The following is a 21,949-nucleotide window of genomic DNA, read 5'->3' on the forward strand; positions in this document are numbered from 1 at the left end:
TCAACTGCATTCTCTGCTTCCACAATATGCATATCTCATTTCCTCATATCATCTACTAAAGTAGTTTACACCAAACTCAAATTATTAAAAGTGCGGAACAACACATGAATAATAAATAACAATAAATGCCATTTCTTCATAGATGCGGCAACATTTTTGCAATCCCAATGACCTAGGATATTTTACTTTGTACAGAGAAAATAAAAACGAAGACTATAAAGAGCTTACACATTAAGCAAGGGTGCTTACAGTATTGACATTTATATGCGATTGACAAGTGGACATATTAAGTAAATAAATACTTCCGTGGATTTCTTAGACTTCTTTCTCAAACAGATCAACACTAACTTAATTAATATATATTTCAGAGAAAATTGTGGTAAGCATTAAATGGTTTTATGAATTATTTCTAATTTAAAAATGTATTAATAAACATGCTTTTAAGCCACCCCTTAAATTAACATTCTCTAATCTGTCCGAATCAGAGAATGGGCTTTCAAATCAAAAGGAAGGAAAAATCAATGCTCCTAGACTGGAGTAAGACATGTAGATTTTGTTACATCAGTAAATAAGAGAGCTTATGAAGTATAGGAAGTGAGCTGTTCAAAAAGTTGAAGATCTCAACACAGGGTTGACTTCGGGCTTGAAAAGGACTGAAAAATCTAACCAACCACAGAGTAAGAGTTCATAGCTTCAGGAAATTTCTTGGGTGTTGAGCTTGTTTATAGGTGTTGAGAGTGACAGGTGTCGCAAATATATTGGTCAGTTTCCCTTTTTTTTTATTTAAGTACACATGCATTGCTAAAGCAACTAATAAGCAAGAGTTAACAAATGTAGCGATAAGCTATGACTATAGGGAATTTCATGGTTATACTACAGATGGGCACTTGACAAGAATTGACAAAGTTTTTATATACCAATCTTGCTTCCTGTTTTTGTTAGCAGTTCGCCTTCGCTTTTTGCATGAAAGGTATGTTTTCCCTATACTGTCTTGGTGTTTTGAATACCTCTGTTGCTTGCAATACTATCTCAATCTCACTATATTTTATTTATGAAGACCTTCATAGATACTAGGTTTATCAGGTGAAAAAAGAATAACAAATTATTTTCAAAACAAGCAGATGTGACAGTAGTTTGGGAACTGTGGGAAAAACAACTTTTATTTAATGTAACATTACCTAACCTAAATTGAATTTAGGTCAGGTTAACAAACCAAACCACTTGTCCTGTCCTGATTTGATGCAGGAACCAATGTTTTCAGACTGCCAAAGAAACTGCTTTTCCTTACTTCATTTAGAAACACTCTAAATTAACTAGTTGAGTTTAGCTAGACCTAATATAGGTTTGTGAAATACATAATTTCCTGTGTATACAGAACCTAAGTGTAATTGGTGAGGGGGGAGGGGGGTAAATGATAACTGCTAACCTTCACTAATGTTTTAGTGTAATCCTTATCATAACCTAACCTAAATTAACAAAAGACCCTTTTTGTAGACTACATAGATGCCATTTTCTATGATGAAACCAGGTAGATAAAACCAACCCTAGGGTCTATATCTAACAGCCTAGTATAGTCTGCCCATAAAGCAACCAAAGCCCACCTTGGCTTCCTGTAGACAACGTAAATAAGATATTCCTTAAACCAGTTCAGCTGAAAGACTTTACTTGTAATTTGTATGAAGCCCAAAATTTAATTAAGCCTTACAAAACTCATCATTGGAATTTATGTCAGGCCAAATTAAAAGGCTTTACTTAGTAACCTTACCTAATGTAGACTAATTTCATAAATCTCTTTGACGCAATGGTGTTCTCTACAGATGGTCTGGCAAGTATCATATAAATTTAATCATCGAAAGGAAAACCCTGGACTGACATCCCCCCCCCCCCCAGTACAAAAGTTGGGGAATCACTATTAAAATTTTGGTTGCCATACTGAGAACAAACACACTGTGAAAGTGCGGTCATTATTAAAATTAATTCAGTCATAAGCAAAGAAGCCACTCATAAGTGAATCAGATAGCCTGGCAATAATCAGATGATGCTAATGATAATGATGATAATTTATTGTTGCCTTGAGTTTCATTAAGCAAAAAGTCCACAGCCCCACGATAGCTGGCATGGTTCTCGGGTCTCCCCTTTTATCCCTGGGGGAAGAGTCTTTGGACTCCTGTTTGAGTTGTATTAGTGTTGGGAATGCTTCTGTGTCATCAGCTGAAATTGGTTGGGAAGGACAGCAATTGTCAGCTCTGTGTATGAAAATGTGAATGCAATTAATGATGATAGAGAGATCCTGTGTACAGTCCAGTAACTGAGTGGCAACCCTACATGGCTACCTCTTGATGGAGGTGAGGAGGGTTGCTGAATGTTGATAATGGGCAACCTCACTGTCTTGCATGTGTTTGTCATTGGCCCCATATATGTGTGTGCATATGTATAAGTATATAGTATGTATATTCAAGGGACATGTAAGAAAGGTAGAGTACTTTATTCCTACATTTTTATTTGGCCACTAAAACGGGAATGTGATACCCTAGCTAGCTTTCTCATAAATATATATATATTTATATATATATATGTGTGTGTTTGTGTGTGTGTGTGTGTGTTTATATATATATATATATATATATATATATATATATATATATATATATATATATACACACACACACAGGGATTTGTCTAATTATGTGTGTTTAGAATATGCAATTTTGAAATAACATGAGGTAAAAAACTTAGACACTTTTTCAAATTACATAGATAATTCATAATAACATGATGTAAAAAAAAAAACAAGCAATAGTAAAACTTAACAATTCACTTTATGCAATTTTTACATTATGCAATCCCTTTAGGAACTAATCCCTTGCATAAATTGAGAAATCCATGTGTGTATAATGAATATATACATATATGTATATATATACATATATATATATATATATATATATATATATGTGTGTGTGTGTGCGTGTGTGCGTGTATTTATATATATGTATACACTATATATATAATATATATATATATATTTATATATATATATATATATGTGTGTGTGTGTGTGTGTGTGTGTAATTAAGTTTGGCCAATGCAAATATTTTATCCAATGCCTGTAAGCTCACAAGGCCTGAATGCTACCAGATTGCAAAACAGTAATATGCAAGACTTTTGACTTTACTGCCCCAGATTGTAGTTCATTGGTGGACAGATTTGATTATTTGGAAGGCTTCACTGCAATGAATGATTTGTTCCATAATATGTGTGTGTGTGCGTGTGTGTGTATATATATATATATATATATATATACAGAAATAAGCCTTAGCGACTGCTTATTATGAAGCAAGGATGATAGCCTTGAGACAGCCAGGCAAAGATTCGAGTCCTTACAGTGGAGCTTGTTTACATTTGTCAAAATGACACAAAACATACATACATTCATATATATATATATATATATATATATATATATATATATATATATATATATATATATCAAAAGGTTTCTTCCCCCATATAAAGGAGTTCACCAGGCAAAGGATGCACCCGGCCAACCTCCACTTATACCACACCTGTACAGGACCCATTTATTTACCCTTTATCCTAGTACCTTGCCCTCTGTCCAGGTCATACAGAGAGTAGGATTCCTACTCCCATTATTCCATCCCACTTAGTAGTCTATTACAATGTGCATTGTAAACAGTGTCATATTTCTCCCTACCCTCCACCCCACTATAGGAGGGTCATTAAGAGGTAGTAGCATTGGTAAAGGACACTTTCAAGGGAATAGCATAAAGGAGGGAAGGCTGTAGTATAAAATTGATGTCATTCCTCTCTGATTAGAGATTTTAACTCTAACATAGACAAATGATGTGTAGCCTCTGTCTATAGGGACACCCCAAAATACTCCCTAAAACATTGGCTGCAAGTTGCCCAGTTATGATTGGGGTTAGTATGCACATACATACTCACACACACACACATGAATGAACCACTGAGCTGTCAACTGCTGTCAACTAGAGTTCCGTAGGCTGCTGAATAAGATGAAAATTCTCAACGGTGCAAGAAAAGCAAGAGACTTGAGTTGTATTGAGTGGGAGAGGGAGCACTTGTGATTGCCCAAGATGATCTCTGTGCAGTGTTCAGAATGTGTATAGTGAGAAAATACAAGGTAATCAAGGCGGATCAGGGGGAAACAATAATGAGTTTGATTTGAATGTCGACATAAATGCAGAGCCCTCTGGAGGCACTCTACTGAAACTCAATGTAAATAGAGGCTTTGAGACCCCAAGGGGGATTGGGTGATGACCTGTTTTTTGGCTTTGGTAAGTACGAAAAAAGAAATTTGAGTCAAATCATAGACATTGAAAGGGAGATGAATCTTATGGAAACTTGTGGGAGAAAGAATTCATGGAATTAAGGAAAGAGATTGTGATTTTAAGGATAGACTATTTTGAAGTCAATAGGAGGTATGTGAACTAAAGAATTCTGAAATAAATAATGGGTCAATTGAATTAAAAAAAAGGACTAATTGAGGTTAAATATGAAAATTAAATGATGAAAAACAATGATACTACTAGTAGTGAGAATGATAAAAAAAAAAGGAGGTAAATCACAAAATACAGGCAATGTCTGAAAGAATTGAAAAAAATTAGGTGAGGAAAATTTGCAGAAGATTAAGAAATGGGATGAAAACAGAGAAAACTAAGCAATAGCTTTTAAGGAAATAGCACAACAACAGATGCTGAAAAGTGCAAATGACAATTATTCAAGTAATCAAAGAAAAAGCAAATTGGGTAAGACATACAGTTGATAAAAAAAAATTGTATTGTAGTATATGGACTAAAGAAAAAACATGGTTTGGTTAGGTACTTGAGAGAAAAAACAGAAAAAGAAATGGCAAAAATTCTAAAAGAAGTACAAGACAATGGCCAAGGAGTAGAAAAAGAAATAGAGTTATATAGAATGGGACAATATTCTAAAGAAAGAAATTGACCCCTAAAGATAAAACTAAGATCATAAATGGTAGCAGAAAACATACTGGCAAAATCAGGTAAGTTAGCAAAGAGTGAACATTACAACAATGTATGGATAAAAAAATAAATTAATGTTGAGGAAAGAGAAATAGAGAAGATATTAAGAGATAAAGCTAAAAAAAAAAAAATGTAAAAAGAAGAGAGACTGAAAGGAAGTTCATTTGGAGAGTCTTAGACATGAGACTGAGAAAATAGTACACCAAGGTAAGCAAAATGAAAGGAACGGAAAACAAGATGGAGAAGAATTTTTTTTAAAAGTGGCCTATACTATTATAGATGGATTAATCTCAAGACTGAGTGAATTAAAAGATTACCTGTCAGAAGAAAAAACAGATGTAATGGGAATTGTGGAGATGAAATTAAGGGGTCCACTACCACCTAATAGTGTTGGACATGGGTTATATAATTATTGGATTAAAAACAAATGAGAAACAGGGTGGAGGAATCATGTTTTTGGCCAAGAAAAACTTAATTGTGACGAAGGTTACAGAGGGTAAAAACAGTGTGGAAATTATTATGATAAAAGTTGAAGACAGCGTCATGAAAAGTAGAAAGTTTGTGGTGATTTATGTGCCTCCTAGAATGGGCGTTTGGAAAGAGGGCAAGCATTAAAAAATATTAGAAGGTACAAGGCATTCATTAAACGAGATGCTGAAGAATGAAGGTAACCTGGTACTTATGAGAGATTTTAAATGCAAAGAAATCTGTTGGGAAGAGATGATGGTGAATGGTGGAGAGGTTCTATAGGGAAATGTATTATTTTACATGACTATAGAACATATAATGACACAATGGGTAAAAGAAAATATCAGATATAGAAGTAATTAAGAACCATCAAGGCTAGATTTAATATTTACAACAGAACCAGAAATTGTGGATATAATTTAATACAAGACATCATTTGGAAAGAGGGTGAACTGAAGGAGGAAATATAGAGAAAAAGAGAAGTACAGAAATGGAAGACTGATGTACAACAAAACAGACTTTGGGAAACTTAGGAAATTCTTTCAAAATGTAAATTGGGAAAACTTTTTTTCAAAGAAGAGATACAAATGGAAGAAAAATGGATGATTTTGATGGAAATTCATAATGGAGTGAGTACATACATATCAAGAGAGTAACAGGAAAAAGTGTACATTAACCCATTCAACTCCGATGACAAGATGTCTTGTCATTTGGTCAAATAAAACAAAAAATCATAAAACACCAAAATGTTTGATCAAACACCAGAAAAATATGACGTCAGTCCTCGCTTCGCTGCGAGCGAAGCGAGGATTGACGTCATATTTTTCTGGTGTTTGATCAAACATTTTGGTGTTTTATGATTTTTTGTTTTATTTGACCAAATGACAAGACATCTTGTCATCGGAGTTGAATGGGTTAAGTGCTGGTTCAACAGAAGATGCAGTGAGGTGAAAGAAGAGATAAAGCTTGGAAAAGATAGAAATAATATAAAAGAAAACCTGGAAAGTGGCAAATGTATATATAAAAGTGCACAGAGAGGAAAAAAGAAATGATGAAAAAGACATCATAGAAAAATGTAAGGATCAACCTAAACTATTCTATAGATACGTGAATGGTAAACTTAAAAATATAAAGGAAATGGTGAAACTACACCATGGAAATGTAGAATATACAGAATATTTAGAAATGACTGAAGTCATGAACAAACACTTTGTTTTTGCGAAAAAGTACAGCATTGGGAAATGAAGTGTGATCTCCCCCATGTGGGAAATAACAATAATACAAAATTAAATAATGGATCATCTAATGAACCTTGATGTCAGGAATTCACATGGCCTAGATGGAATTACAAAATGTATACTAAAAGAATGTAAAGAAGAATTAATGGACAAAATATATAATGTAACAAGTTGCCCACTCAAAGAGGGAAAAATACCAAAGGACTAGACAATTGCCAATATTGTACCAATATATAAAGGAAGAAACAAAGGAGAACCAGCAATTACAGACTGGTCTCCCTTACAAACACTGTAGCCAAAATTTGTAAAAAAAAAAAAAATTGATCAAGAATAGATGGATAAACACCTGGAAGAAAACAATATAATAAACCTGAGACAATTTGGATTCAGACAGGGAAGATCATGTGCCACAAACTTAATCTGTTTCTACTCAAGACTAATAGATATAATACAAGAAAGGGATGGATGGGCTGATTGTGCTTTCCTAGACTTTCAAAAACCTTCGACAAAGTACCACAAAAAATTATACAAAAAAAGAAAAGGAACAGAGAGGAGGGTTACAAGGTAAATTACTAAACTGGATGGAGGAATTCTTGCATGGCATAGAAATGAAAGTAGTGCTCAGAGAAAAGAATTCAACTTGGGTGGAGGTTCACAGTGGAGTTCCACAGGGATTGGTATTGGCTCCAATAATGTTCACCATTTATGTGAATAACATGAAGATGTGGATTGTCACATGAGCTTCTTTGCAGATGATGCTAAATTGCTGAGGAAAGTGAATACTGAAACGGATTGTGAATCACTACAGAGGGATCTAAACAAGGTTTGGAAATGTAGCCAAATGTGGAAAAGTTAAGAAAAAGTAAGGAAAGAATATCAAGACAATATAAAATTGGAAGAAAGGAAGTAAAGAAAGTGGGATCTGAAAAAGACCTGGGAATAATTATGTCTGGAACAAACCGGACAAAACAATAGTGTGTACAAAAACTATACACAAATTTAAGAGCAAACTAGACACTGCGAGATGTGAAGATGGGACACCACAAGCATAGCTCCCCTTCCCATAAGATGCAACTAGATAAATACACACATGAGTTTAATCTAAATAAGATAATTGGAAATCAAAGATATAGATAAAGTTGGAACTGTACAATAATTTGAGTTTGAGCATTGCTCTTTTCCTGTATACTATAATTAGGTAAACACACACACACATATATATACATATGTATATATATATATATATATAATATATATATATATATATATACATATATTATATATATATATATATATATACACATATATATCACATCATTACTCTCCCCTTGTCTTTGATTCAAGTATTGTCTCTCCACGGAACCCCTCTCTATACTTTACCTTAAACTTCCAGATAAATAGATAAAAACAAAATAATGAAAATAAAATTTGTATTTGGCTTGATACTGGGACCAATGAAGTGTATATGCATGTGGGGGTCATGCAAAATGGAAAACAAATCTGTTCATATCAGTTGTGAGCCCTCACACCTCTAATAGGTATGGGGGCTGATACTTAGTCTTTTATTGGGACCCAAGATCTCCGTCAACTTTAGTCATATATCTTTCACCTTTTCACACATGTAGAGTTGAGAACAAGTGACTACCCCCATTCCCCCCACCACTTTCAATGAGTGACATAGAAACAGTCCCACACTAATACAAAGCAGACAACACTCTTCCCACAGAGGTGTGTGGGAGGGACTGAGAACCAATTCCAGCCATTATGGGGCTGTAGGTTTTCCACTTGGTGAAACTCCAGCAACAATTATTAGTTATAATGTGTGTGTGTGTGTATACATATATATAAATACATATAGTTAGTAGTTAAGGCAGTCCGTCGTTGACGAAAAAGACGTCCTCTCTCTCTCTTGAAAGTTTATAAAGTAAAACATTGGTAAGATCATTATCGATGTCACTGATGTATGCGCCGATGGCTCCTCAAGCCAAACTCAAATACATATTATGTATATGTATTTGACTCCTCAAGCCAAATACATATACATAATATGTTAAGGAAGTACTTGATGGTCCTAGAGGATAGACAGTGAAGCACATAAGAAAGATAGGCTTATAGTTTTATACTAGAACCCTTGAATCTTCTCACCCCTGACACCATATCACAGAAACACACCCTACTGAAAGTAAAAAAAAAAAAAAATCAAAAAATTCATTCTACTCAGACATCAATAAAATATGCCTCCACTGCCCCACAGGGCATCCATACAAAAACACACTCAGATCACAAACCAAGCACTCCATAGTAGACCACCAAAATCTGTACTTTACCAAAATCCCTCAGAAATCATCCCGAAGAACAAAGAATGTAGAGATGAATTACGTAGTAAATATAAATGACAGGATGGAATGAAAAGACTTATAGAAATAAGGATAGGGAGCCTGGTGACTGAATGGAATAAGGTGCCAGTGTACAGAAGCAAGAAATTAGGTAGATGGTGGTATGAGTCCTGGTGAAATCAACACATGATGGTAGCAAGTTTATAAGATGTTAAATTTGCAAGTTCTGACAAAGGTGTACAGTGAGACCTCTCATTAACGGATGTTAATTAGCTGTGTTTGCGGTGTTTTCACTGTGTTCTCGGTGTTTTTGGTGCTGTTGTTTAGTGCGTGCAATCACTATGCCAACCAAAAACTACACGGAAACACCGAAAACACCACAAACACAGCTAATTAATGTCCGTTAATGAGAGGTCTCACTGTACATGTTTAGTCACTTTGCAGAACAGTGGCTAAGATGCTAAGAGAGAATGTGAATATATGTTCTTTTTTCTTTTCATTAGTGGTCTATTTCCTCATGAATAGTCTTTATGTGAAAATGTAGAGGAAAATATTTTAAGTTAATATTAGAGATCTTGGGGCTGATCCAAAGACTAAGTGCCTAGTGATTGGTTTTGAAGATGGGTTGTAGGGAGGTGATTCTCATAGAGATTTATCTTTCAGGATATTATGGTGGGTCCCATTGTTGGTCCCATTTTCTCATGAAGTGTGATTCTCAAGAACTGTAGACTGTAATTACAGCAAAAGGAAACTAATCACAGTCTACAAACAGTTCTTGAAAACCACATTCAACTATGCTTCCTGAGCTTGACTCCCAACAATCAAGAAAATATAGACACACTGCAAAACAATAAAGCATTAAGAATAATAATAGTATACACCAAAATCACTCCAATAGAACATCTGCAAATGGGAATGAATCCTCCCCATAGAACAACATGTGAAAATGATAGGTACATACTTCTAGGCTAGAACCCTCAATTTATTCACCCATTTCATTACAACACACAAACACACACAACTTAAAGAACAGCAGCATACTATTCAAACATCTACAACAGCCTACCATTTGCACCACACAGTACATCTATATGAAAGTACATTCACACTCAGATCATAAAGCAAGCACTTCAAGACTGATCACCAAACTTTCTTCTCCATCAGTCCCCCCCACCAGACATTAACCCCTTAGAAAGCAAGAACCACACTAGGACAACTATGTTCAGGTTACCATCAAGCAATAAGACACTACAAACCCAGAATAGGCCTGGCCACAGAAACAAACTTCTTCAAAGTGGTTTATACCCTACTCTAGTGGCTACTGTTAGTTACCTGAGAGCCTGTCAGTTCATAAGTAAGCATCATCATTATACAGTACTGAGGATGAAGCACCAGGGTGTATTTATAAATGATGGGAACAACATAAATAGTGGATTGATGTAATGTGAGAACTGAAAATAGAGTGAGCAGTAAATAACTGTTGTTACGGAATGTACCACTTGCCAGTTGAAGAAAGTCAGTAATGTGGGAATTACAAATGTGCAAAGAAGATGTTACCTTTGCCCAAGAAAATTGGAAAGTTATGGTTATCTGTAAATTCAAGTGAAAAAAAAAAAAAATGGAATGAAGGGAAAAGTGAAGAACATGAGAGGACCTCAAAAGCCACAACATCCATATTGGGTAATCTGCAGGATAATGATAACACGGTATGTGCAGAAATTGAATGCAGATTGCTGTTTGTGTTTTGTAGCCATACTAGCTGTGGTAACAATAGATGATAAAAGTTGGAACTTTGGTCTTGATGATGTGATGTGGCAATTAGAATATAGCATATGTAAATAGAAGTTATTACAGTATTTGAAGTATTTACTTAGCATATGATAAAGGTATTGTGGCTGTATCAATGTAGAACTATAAACATGCATGTGGGTATGTATATACATATATATATATATATATATATATATATATATATTATATATATGTATATATATATATATATATATATATATATATATATATATATATAATATATATTTTGGATTTCTATATTTTGATCACCTACTTTATTCTAACAATCCAATATATAAGATTTTCTCCTACTTTCAAACATTGCTCCAATGACAAAACAAAACCTGGCCATATATTATGAGAGCAAGAGAGACTCGTATGGTGGCTCACACTCAGAAAACAGATAAACTGTATAATATATATATATATATATATACATATATATATATATATATATATATATATATATGTGTGTGTGTATATATATATATGTATATATAAATATATATGTATATATATATATATATGTATGTATATATAAATATATATATATATATATATATATATATATATATATATATATATATATATATAAACTTTTTATCCCACAGTCGGAAAAAGAAGACACTAATGTCAACAAAGTTCAGCGGTATTTCAGCACATTGCCAATAAAGATCACCGCATGCATTGGGATGATGCTGAAATAATTTATAAATCAACATGTAGCTTCAAAAGGAAAATAATAGAGTCTTCCCTAATTAAATATCTCCCAAATTTCAACATATCAAATGGTCAGTGGTCACCTGACTGCATTACCACCTCAGCAGTCAGCCAAGTGCTACCTCATATACTCCAAGGTCACAAAACCCCACGCAACCTGCGGAGCATCGGTCACGTTACCTGAGCTTGTTCCTTTTCCCACCTCACATTTTTGTATATAAGCATATGCCTTCCATTATGTATTCATTCTGATGAAGAGGGTCACAGTTAGTGATCGAAATATACAGAACGTTCGACATTAGTGTCTTCTTTTTCCGACTGTGGGATAAAAAGTTTTATTTTATCAATGTGCTACGACATTACTTTATAGTGGATATATATATATATATATATATATATATATATTTATATATATATGTATATATATTTATATATATATGTATATATATTTATATATATATGTATATATTCATATATATATGTATATCTATATATATGTATATTTATATATATATATATATACTGTATATATAATATATATATATATGTATATATTTATATATATATATATGTATATATATATATGTATATATGTATGTATATATATATATATGTATATATATACATGCTATATATATATATATATATGTATACATATATATATATGTATATACATATATATATATATACATATATATATATACATATATATATATTTATATATATATATTTGTGTGATTAATTATTTTTTAAGTGAAATCATGTCCATGACCTTAGTGAAGCTGAAGAGAGAAAAAAAAAGTTTAAATATGTATAATATATATATATATATATATATATATATATATATATATATATATATATATATATATATATATACATATATATGATTAGAACTGCCATTGATGGCATATGTCAATCAAATAATTCCAATGGTAGTCAGTAGAGCTTCAGCCTTGCATCATACAAGGCCTTGTTTTGAGTCTGGGGGTGACTGTCACAATTATTTTATTGACATATGCCATCAATGTTGATTCTATTCAGGTATTAAAGCAACAAAAGTCCATCAAGGCTTTGTACCAGCTTAACCAATCTATGAGTTGAGCTTAGTTCTCCATAAAACAAGTTAGGACGGCAGTTGGCAGTCAACTTATTTTTCCAACTTCCAAGTTGGAGAATTTTAAAGTCCCTATATCTTAGTAGAGCTTTAGCCTAGTGTCATGCAAGGCCCTGGTTTGAGTCCGGGAGCGACTGTCAGAATTATTTGACTTATATATATATATATATATATATATATATATATATATATATATATATATATATATATATATATATATATATATATATATATATAGATATATTTATATATATATATATATATATATATATATATATATATATATATATATATATATATATATATATATATATATGTGTGTGTGTGTGTGTGTAAATTGGGAATGTAAAACATGTTCCAGAGCTAGCCACTCAATATGGTATGGTGAAATCCATTGTATGTATCACCCTTAAGAATAAAGGGACTGATGTAATGAAAGAATGAACATTCTTACTACTAGAATATCTCAAACAAATGAAGAAATGAGATATTTTATCATAGGGCCTTTTCTTCTTTTGTTCATTGCTACAAGCCCTGAGTTTTCTAACTTAAGTCAAATTAAATGTTGTTCATACTCTGTCCAAACTGATTTGTATAATAGTCAGCAAAGTAGTGAGTTTACATGATGCATCATTGAATTGGAGTATTGTGATAAAGTGATTTTCATTTAAAAGTAGCATTAGTTTTAATACCTCAGTCTTGTATCACAAGTGATATATGTGTGGAAAGCAACATGTTTGATATTATAGTTATTTCCTCCCAATACAATCCAATTCAGTGCTCTTATGGGCAGAAGAAGAAAAAATAATAATGTGTGGATTCATGGAAAGATGGTGATAGGATTTCAGAAGTTTTCAAATGTGATATATGCATGTAGTTATACAAATTTAACTGTTGTATGTGTATATATATATATATATATATATATATATATATATATATATAAGCATATATATAAGGATTTCTTGATTTATATGAGGGATACGCTCCTGAAGGAATTGCATAATGTAAAAATCCCATAAAGTGAACAGTTAAGTTTTATTATTGCTCATTAGATTTTTTACATGGTGTTATTCTAAATAATCCATGTAATATAAAAAATGGCCAGGTTTTTCACCTCGTGTTATTCCAAAATGGCATATTCTAAACATGCATAAATTGAGAAATCCTTGTGTGTGTGTGTGTATAAATATATGTATATATATATATGTATATATATATATGTATATATATATATATATATATATATATATATATATATATATATATATATATATATATATATATACACACACACATTGAAGGGTTGGATCAAAACAGATTGATACAAAAGATAGTTTCTGCCCATGCAGATGAATGAAATTGACTGACATTAGCCAGAATAAAACAGAATAATCCCTTGATACTATGGGATAATTCACCCCATAGCTTTGAAGGTGTTAATTGAAAAGGCACAATGCAGCTGAAAAAATATAGTGAAACTAAAATGAACATCTTTCATCTTTCAGTACAGAGTGAAACAGGGGGATGAAAATTAAAAGAATGTAATTACTATATGATAATGGAAATTTTTGCAGTGCCTCGTGTTTGAGTTGGATTTTAGTAGGTTTATTTCCATGTTGATTTTCACTGTCAGGTCTTTGATATATGGACTGAAGGTCATATGAGTATATGTGAAGTCTAGATTTTTTTTTTTTCCAATGGTAGGATGTGGACACTTGATTTTACTGTTGGGTTAGGTTGAAAGATATAAATGTGAAATTGAAGGATATGTATAAACTACAAAACACTTAATGAAAGGAAAACCCCTGGGCTTGTTGAATTTTCCAACCAGATACTTTAAGAATGAAAAGAAAAAAAAGAAAATAAATAAACACAAAATTTTGCATACATTAGAAGATATGATGCCTTGGGATTGGAAGAGTGTCAATGTGGTATTCATCTATAATGGAGGAACCCCAGAATTAGAGTACTCTTTGATTAGCGTGATAACTAAATCATATGGAAGTAGTGTGACGAACAGATGGATTAAATATCTTAAATCCAAGGTTTTGGCAGATAACCCATTTGGATTCAGAGGTGGAAAATCATGTGTCTCATATGTGGTCAACTTTTACCCAAGGTCAGTAGATGTGCTACAGGAGAGAGATAGATTGATTGACTGTATGCACTTTGATCTTGAGTAAGCTTTTGACAAGGTACAACACAAAAATTAGTGTTGAAATTGGAATCACACTGGAAGACTTAAGGAAAGAGTATTAGTTTTAATGATTCCTAGAAAAAGAAGAGGGGACTTGGCATAGGTCTTCAAAATTTCAATAGGAGATAGCATCTGAATTGAAGATATTTTTACACTACTCACCAAATAAGAAGTAATGGCCATTAGCTGTCAGGACATAGATTTAACCCATAATTAGGTCGAAACAATTTTGTCAGTGATGGAATGAATTTTTCACAGAGGCAGTGGGATATGATACACTTCAAAGTTTTGAGAATCAGTTGGATATGTTGTAATGTCAACCATTTGTTTACTTTGCTTGTTTATTTGTCTCTTTGTGTATTTGCTTACCTTTTTCTATATCCAACCTTCTTACGGACTGAAAGGTCTCCTGTTGACATGCTTTGCTTGTGTAATTCATTGTAATTATTATTTACATCATTCTAGATTTGCATGTACTTAGTTGTAGTATATATAATGTAGGATATATTACTGAGATTCCATCTCTGTAGTCCTTTTGGTAAAATTTAAGTTTGAATTCACTCATGCTATTTGACTGTACTTCAATCCACTCACCCCTCATATCACATCACACAAATACACAGAGCTGGACGCATTCCTTGGTGTGTTCCTAGGTGCGTTCCTTGGTGTGTTCCACTTTAGTTTGGCTGCAGTTAGCGCTTCTAAACTATTAAAGCTTAAGAGACAAGCTTATATTGAAATAAAAGTCTGGTAGGCCACATATTATACCAAAGAAAAATTTTGTAGGCCACATCCAAAAGGTAGGTCACATACTGGCACCTATATTGCTTTAATATTTTGGGATCGCTAACCGTGGCCAAACTAAAGCAGAATGCACTGAGGAATGTACCTAGGAATACACCCAGCTCTGCAAATACAGTCCACCATTGTCAATAAAATAACCCTAGCAGTATTGTACTCAAATATATATGACAATTTATCTTCTATGCCCCACAGTACATCCATACAAAGGCTGGTGTAATGGTAGTATAGTATCTTTACTTCATATGCAGGTGGTTGGGCACTGCTCATGTCTTGAAAGTTTCAGCAGCACATCAAACCATTACTGACCCTCTTTTGCAAGTGGATGTGGTATGTGTGTACTTCACAGCATTGCCCATAGATTGGGCTATATATGAGCTCTGAGCTTTTCACCTGGGGAAGTAATAACCATCAATCTCATATCCAATTTATGATCTAAGACCATGTACCACAAACTTGATCTGTTTCTATTCAAGTTTAATAGATATAATGCAAGAAAGGGATGGATGGGCAGAGTGCTTTCCTGGACTTACAAAAGGTGTTTGATAAAGTACCACACAAAAAATTATTAAGAAAACTTAAAACAGCAGGAGGTATACAAGGAAAACTATTGAAATGGATGAAAGATTTCTTGCATTGAAGAAGAATGAGAGTGGTGATCAGAGACAAAAACTCTACTTGGAAAGAAATGATAGGTGGAGTCCCACAGGGTTCATTGTTGGCTCTGATAATGTTTGTTATATATGTAAATGACATGGATGAAGGTGTAGAATGTTACATGAACTTCTTTGGAGATAATGCAAAACTACTAAAGAAAGTAAGGAAAAAGATTGTGAATCACCACAGAGAGATCTGAACAAGGTATGGGATTGGAGTCAGAAGTGGGAAGTGGACTTCAGCATTAAGAAATGTAGTATAATGGAATTTGGAAAAAGTAAAAAAAGAATATCAGGACAATATAAAATCGGTGCAAAGGAAGTAAAGAAAGTTGGTTCTGAAAAGGACCTAGGAGTAATCATCACCAAAGACATGTCCCCAGACAAGCAGATAAACAAAATAGTCAGAGAAACCTACAATTTGTTAAGATAAATAAAGATGGCTTTTAATTATTTGGATGAGGAAATGGTAAAAGAATACTAATCACACTGATAAGACCAAGATTGGAGTATGCAGCAACACCATGGACACCCAATACAAAAAAAGAATATAAGGAAAATAGGAAGAATCTAAAGAGCAACGACAAAGATGGGCCCAACACTCTCAAAACTGACATATGAGCAGAGATTATCTAAACTGAAACTACCAACCCTGGAACAAAGAAGAGAAAGAGGTGATATGTTGGCCATTTACAGAATTATGAAAGGCATAGAAGTCCTTGATAGAGAAGACTTATTAAACTGGGATAGAAGAAAGACAAGGGGACATGAAAAGAAACTCCAAAGACCGTTATAGATCTGAAAAAAAAAAACAGCTTTCCACACAGAGTGGTGGATGTATGGAACAAATTGGACAAAACAGTGTGTGCAAACACCATACATGAATTTAAGAACAAACTAGATGTTGCAAGATACAAAGATAGGTCACCATGTGCATAGCTCCCCTTCCCATATAATACAACTAGGTAAATAAATACATACAGTCAAGAATAATAGATATGATACAAGAAAGGGACAGATGGGCTGATTATGTTTTCCTAGATTTACAAAAAACCTTCGACAAAGTACCATATAATAAATTATTAAAAAGCTGGAAAACATAGGAGGGATACAAGGCAAACTGCTAAACTGGATGGAGAATTTCTTGCATGGAAGAAAAATGAGGGTAGTCCTCAGAGAAAAGAATTAAACTTGGGAGGAGGTGATTAGTGGAACTTCACAGGGATCAGTATTGGGTCCAATAATGTTTGCTATTTATGTGAATAACATGAATGAAGATGTGGAATGTCACATGAGGTTCTTTGGAGATGATGCAAAATTGATGAGGAAAGTGAATACTAAAACGGGTTGTGAATTACTGCAGAGAGACCTGATCAAGGTTTGGAAATGGAGTCAGAAATGGGATGTGGACTTCATCATCAAGAAATGTAACATAATGGAATTTGGAAAAAGTATAAAAATAATATAAAATCAGAACAATGGAAATAAAGAAAGTGGGATCTGAAAAAGACCTGTGAGTAAGTATCACAAATGACATGTCCCCTGATAAACAAAATGGTCAGAGAATCCTACAACTTGCTAAGATCAATGAAGGTGGCTTTTACCTATTTGGACAAAGAAATGGTGAAAAAATACTAGTCACACAGATAAGGCCTAGACTGGAGTATGCTGCAACACTATGATCACCCAGTACCAAAAAGAATATAAAGAAAATTGAAAGAACACAAAGAGCAACCACGAAGATGGCTGCAACACTTTCAAAACTGTTGTATGAGGATTGTCAAAACTGAAATTACCTACTCTGGAACAAGGAAGAGAAAGAGATGACCTACCAACAGTCTACAGAATCATGAAAGGCATGGAAGTCCTTGATAGAAAGGACTTACTAAATTGGGCTAAGAGAAGTACAAGGGGACGTGAAAAGAAACTCAAAAAGGACAGTTATAGAAAAGACCTGAAAAAAAAAATCTTTCCACGCAGAGTGGTTGATGTCTGGAACAAACTGAATGAAACAATAGTGTGTGCAAAAACTATACACAAATTTAAGAGCAAACTAGACACTGCGAGATATAAAGATGGGACATGACGAGTGTAGCTCCCCTTCCTGTAAGATACAACTAGGTAAATACAACTAGGTAAATACACACCAATTTAAGAACAAACTAGACACTGCGAGATACAAAGATGGGACACCACGAACGTAGCTCCCCTTCCTGGAAAGTACAGCTAGTAAATACACATTGGAACTGTACATGAATTTGAGGCTAGCTACAGTGTGATGAATTGAAGAGTAGCAGGTGGGCCCAATGAGCATTGCTCCATTCCTGTATGCTACAAATAGGTAAATACACACACACACACACACACACACAGTATTGAGGTTGCTAATGGGGATAGGCTACATTGACAGAAGAGATCTCTTGATTGAGGATAGGAGGGTTCTAAGAGGTCATGAGAACAAATTAAGGAAGATTATGTGCCTAATGGACGTGAAGAAATAGTTTTCCATATAGATGCATAAATACATGGAACAGCTTAGAAGGCAATGTAGCCTAAGCTGGAACAATACATGGATTCAAATCTAAGTATGACAATTGGGAATCAAGAATATAGACGAAGTTGGAACTGTACATGGATTTGAGGCTAGGTACAATGAATTAGCGAGTAAGAGACTGGGCCCAATGAGTGTTGCTCCTTTCCTGTATACTACAATTAGGTCAATACACATGCACACACAAATCATTAACCACTTAACTCCGGGCCAAAATCTCGCGGGCAGCATTAGCTGCCAGATGTACGATGTTGTGTCATAATACTCGCATTATAAAAAATAAAGTCACGGCTGTATCGATCGTTCTCTCTTTCACCCGTGAATTTTGATAACCACAGAAAATGTGTTGAAGCCAGTTTACAGAGTATGGGGGTCATGCAGGTACAACTACAATAAATATAATCAAGACGCCGACATCGGCATCCTCGCGTAACCAATTGCTCCTCATGACGCCTACGTAGGTGTCACCGTATGGAAGGGGTTAAACAAGCTCTCTCTAACAAAACATTAAGTTCTTTGATTAGCTAAAGTCACCCAGAATTCAACCCTGTAGAGAAATTGATTCCAAAATAGCCAAGAGTGACAATAGAACACCCACAATTAGATCACTACCCCACACTGGAACAGTACTAACAGACACCAAATGTTTAAAATCAAATCATCACATGAGCAACACTGATGGCTTTGGCTGGCTACCTGGGGCATCATGGGTCTATTCCAAGAGAGAATGAGTGCATTTGATTTATTGTGATTTGAGCTTGATGTTGACCAGCTGTGTCCCCTCCCTTGCACATATTTATCTAACTGAACCACTTCAGTTTCATCCTGCATCTTACATTAGTTAGACGCCACAATCACTTCAATAGTTTCTTTGATACCATTGCCTTTCTTGTTTTTATCTTTCAGGTCTAGTTGTAATGTGTTCTTCACTCCATCCCAAATCAGTTATTATTTCTTTTATTATCTGCATCTTACATTAATTAGACGGCACAATCACTTCAATAGTGTCTTTGATACCATTGCCTTTCTTGTTTTTATCTTTCAGGTCTAGCTGTAATGTGTTCTTCACTCCATCTCAAATCAGTTATTATTTCTTTTATTATTCTTTTTATGTAATACATCTTTTACTTGCATGCCTTTACTCTTTTGTATTTTCATTATTTCCTTCAGTACCTTTTTCCTGTTCTTCATTCTTTAGGTGTTCTGTAATCATTCAATATAAACTTATCAGCCTCATTTACTTTTTTTTTTTTTTTTTTTTTTGATACTTCTTTTGATATTTTCTTCATTGACTCAAGCCATTTTGTCACTTTATTCAACTTGTCCTTTAACTTCATCCTCAAGTTTTAGTTTATCACATATGGTTTTCAAGATGTTTAATTCACTTCTCTGGATCTCGGTCTTTTTACTTTAAATGTCCAATGAAGTCTGTTATCAATACTCCTTGAATGTATCTTCCTTTTCTGTACGCCTTTTTCAAAATTGCCTTCCTTACTTCCAAATTAGATTTGAAGACTACATGATCTCACTACCTGTAATGCACACCTCAATGATTTAATCACATCAAAATAAACACCAAGTGAGGACAGAGCCTTTATTAGTACGATGTTTCACTTGTTATAGCTTTTCAAGTACATTGTTGTAATACACATGACTGAGATTAAATAAGAGGAATGGGGGGAGGAATGGAGGGAGGAGGGGGGCCAGTGAATACTAGGAACGGTTAAGGAGCATGTAGACCAAATGTCTGGGAACAGGAAAAGTTAAGTATAAGATGGAACAATTGGTTTGGTGAAAGACATTAGCTCACAACCAAGGAACAAAAGGAAAAAGAAAATAAGGGTGAGCAATTGTCTATTGAGTGGACAACAAGCTTGAGAGGAAAAATGGGGGTTTTGGAGGGTAATTAGGGATAGCATAAATTTTTGTTGGCAATTGATATTAAAGGAATTAGCTGGGGGTGAGATATTGAACATACCCCTATTTTGTTAAATTGTGTTGGTTCCTTGTATGATGGCTGCTTCCAAACATTTTCTATGGATCTTGTCAGGCTCATTTACCTAGTTGTATTTACCTAGTTGTAATATACGGGAGGGGAGATATGCTCGTGGTGACCCGTCTTTGTATCTCTCTGCATCAAGTTTTATCTTAAAATCTTGTATAGTGTTTGCACATACTGTTTTGTTGTCTAATTTGTTCCATGTATTTATTGCTCTGTGTGGGAAACTTCCTTTTCAAGTTTTTCTATAACTATCCTTTTTCAGTTTTTTTCCGTGCCCTTTTGTTTTACCGTTGTCCCACACTAACAAGTCATTCCTGTCTAAAACTTCCATTACTTTCATTATTCTGTAGATAGTCAGCAAATCTCATGTACCAGAAGTTCTGCATTCTCTCATTCCATCAGATGGTTGCTACTGTTCCTGTGTGCAACACACGTGTTGATGGTGACATTATATTGGACATTGTATCAGTGTTCTCAGATCCAGGTTTTTAGATCACATGATGTTTTCCTAATGTAAGATTTTTCACATCCTGAGCACGGAATCCAATAACACTGGCTTTATTGTCCAGCATTTTCCTGATGTTTATTTTCATCCTTGTGATGCCTTATTGGTTTGGCTTTACTTCTAAATTGGTGTTTTTTTTTAAATACAAGTCAAGTTGGTGGCAACATCACTGGTTGGTAACACGGGATGTTTGGCTGTCCTGCCCTGTTGCCTATGGCCTTCCAGAATATTTATAGCCTGTTTTCTGCCTTTATCTAAAAGAAAATCTGGATATTTTAATTTTAAAAAAGTCTCCCTAATATATCAACACTCTTCTTAGTATTCTTCACTGCATATCCTGAGTGCCCTAAAGAAGAAGCCTATCACTACAACTTTCTTGACCCTGATGTCATGATGGGGGTAGAAATGAATTAAACAATTTTTATTAGTGGGTTTTCTGTATATTTTAAATTTCAGTTGGTTACCATGTTTTGAGATGTGTGTGTGTCTAAGGAGGAGAATCATTAATTTCTTCCAGGGAAAACTGAATGGTGGGCA

At 33.9% G+C, this 21,949-nt stretch overlaps 1 protein-coding gene across 1 annotated transcript in view; it reads left to right on the forward strand.

The window, feature by feature from the left end:
- Window positions 1-509: 509 nt before the first annotated feature.
- LOC143030759 (G-protein-signaling modulator 2-like) overlaps window positions 510-21,949 on the forward strand; it is a 35,047-nt gene continuing 13,607 nt past the window's right edge. The window contains exon 1 of the mRNA XM_076193967.1: window positions 510-677. The gene's annotated coding sequence lies outside the window, so the exon portion shown is untranslated. The remainder of the gene's footprint in view (window positions 678-21,949) is intronic.

This window comes from Oratosquilla oratoria, chromosome 12 (genome assembly GCF_046742065.1).
Source record: "Oratosquilla oratoria isolate Oo_2021 chromosome 12, ASM4674206v1, whole genome shotgun sequence".
Classification (NCBI taxonomy): Eukaryota; Metazoa; Arthropoda; class Malacostraca; order Stomatopoda; family Squillidae; genus Oratosquilla; species Oratosquilla oratoria.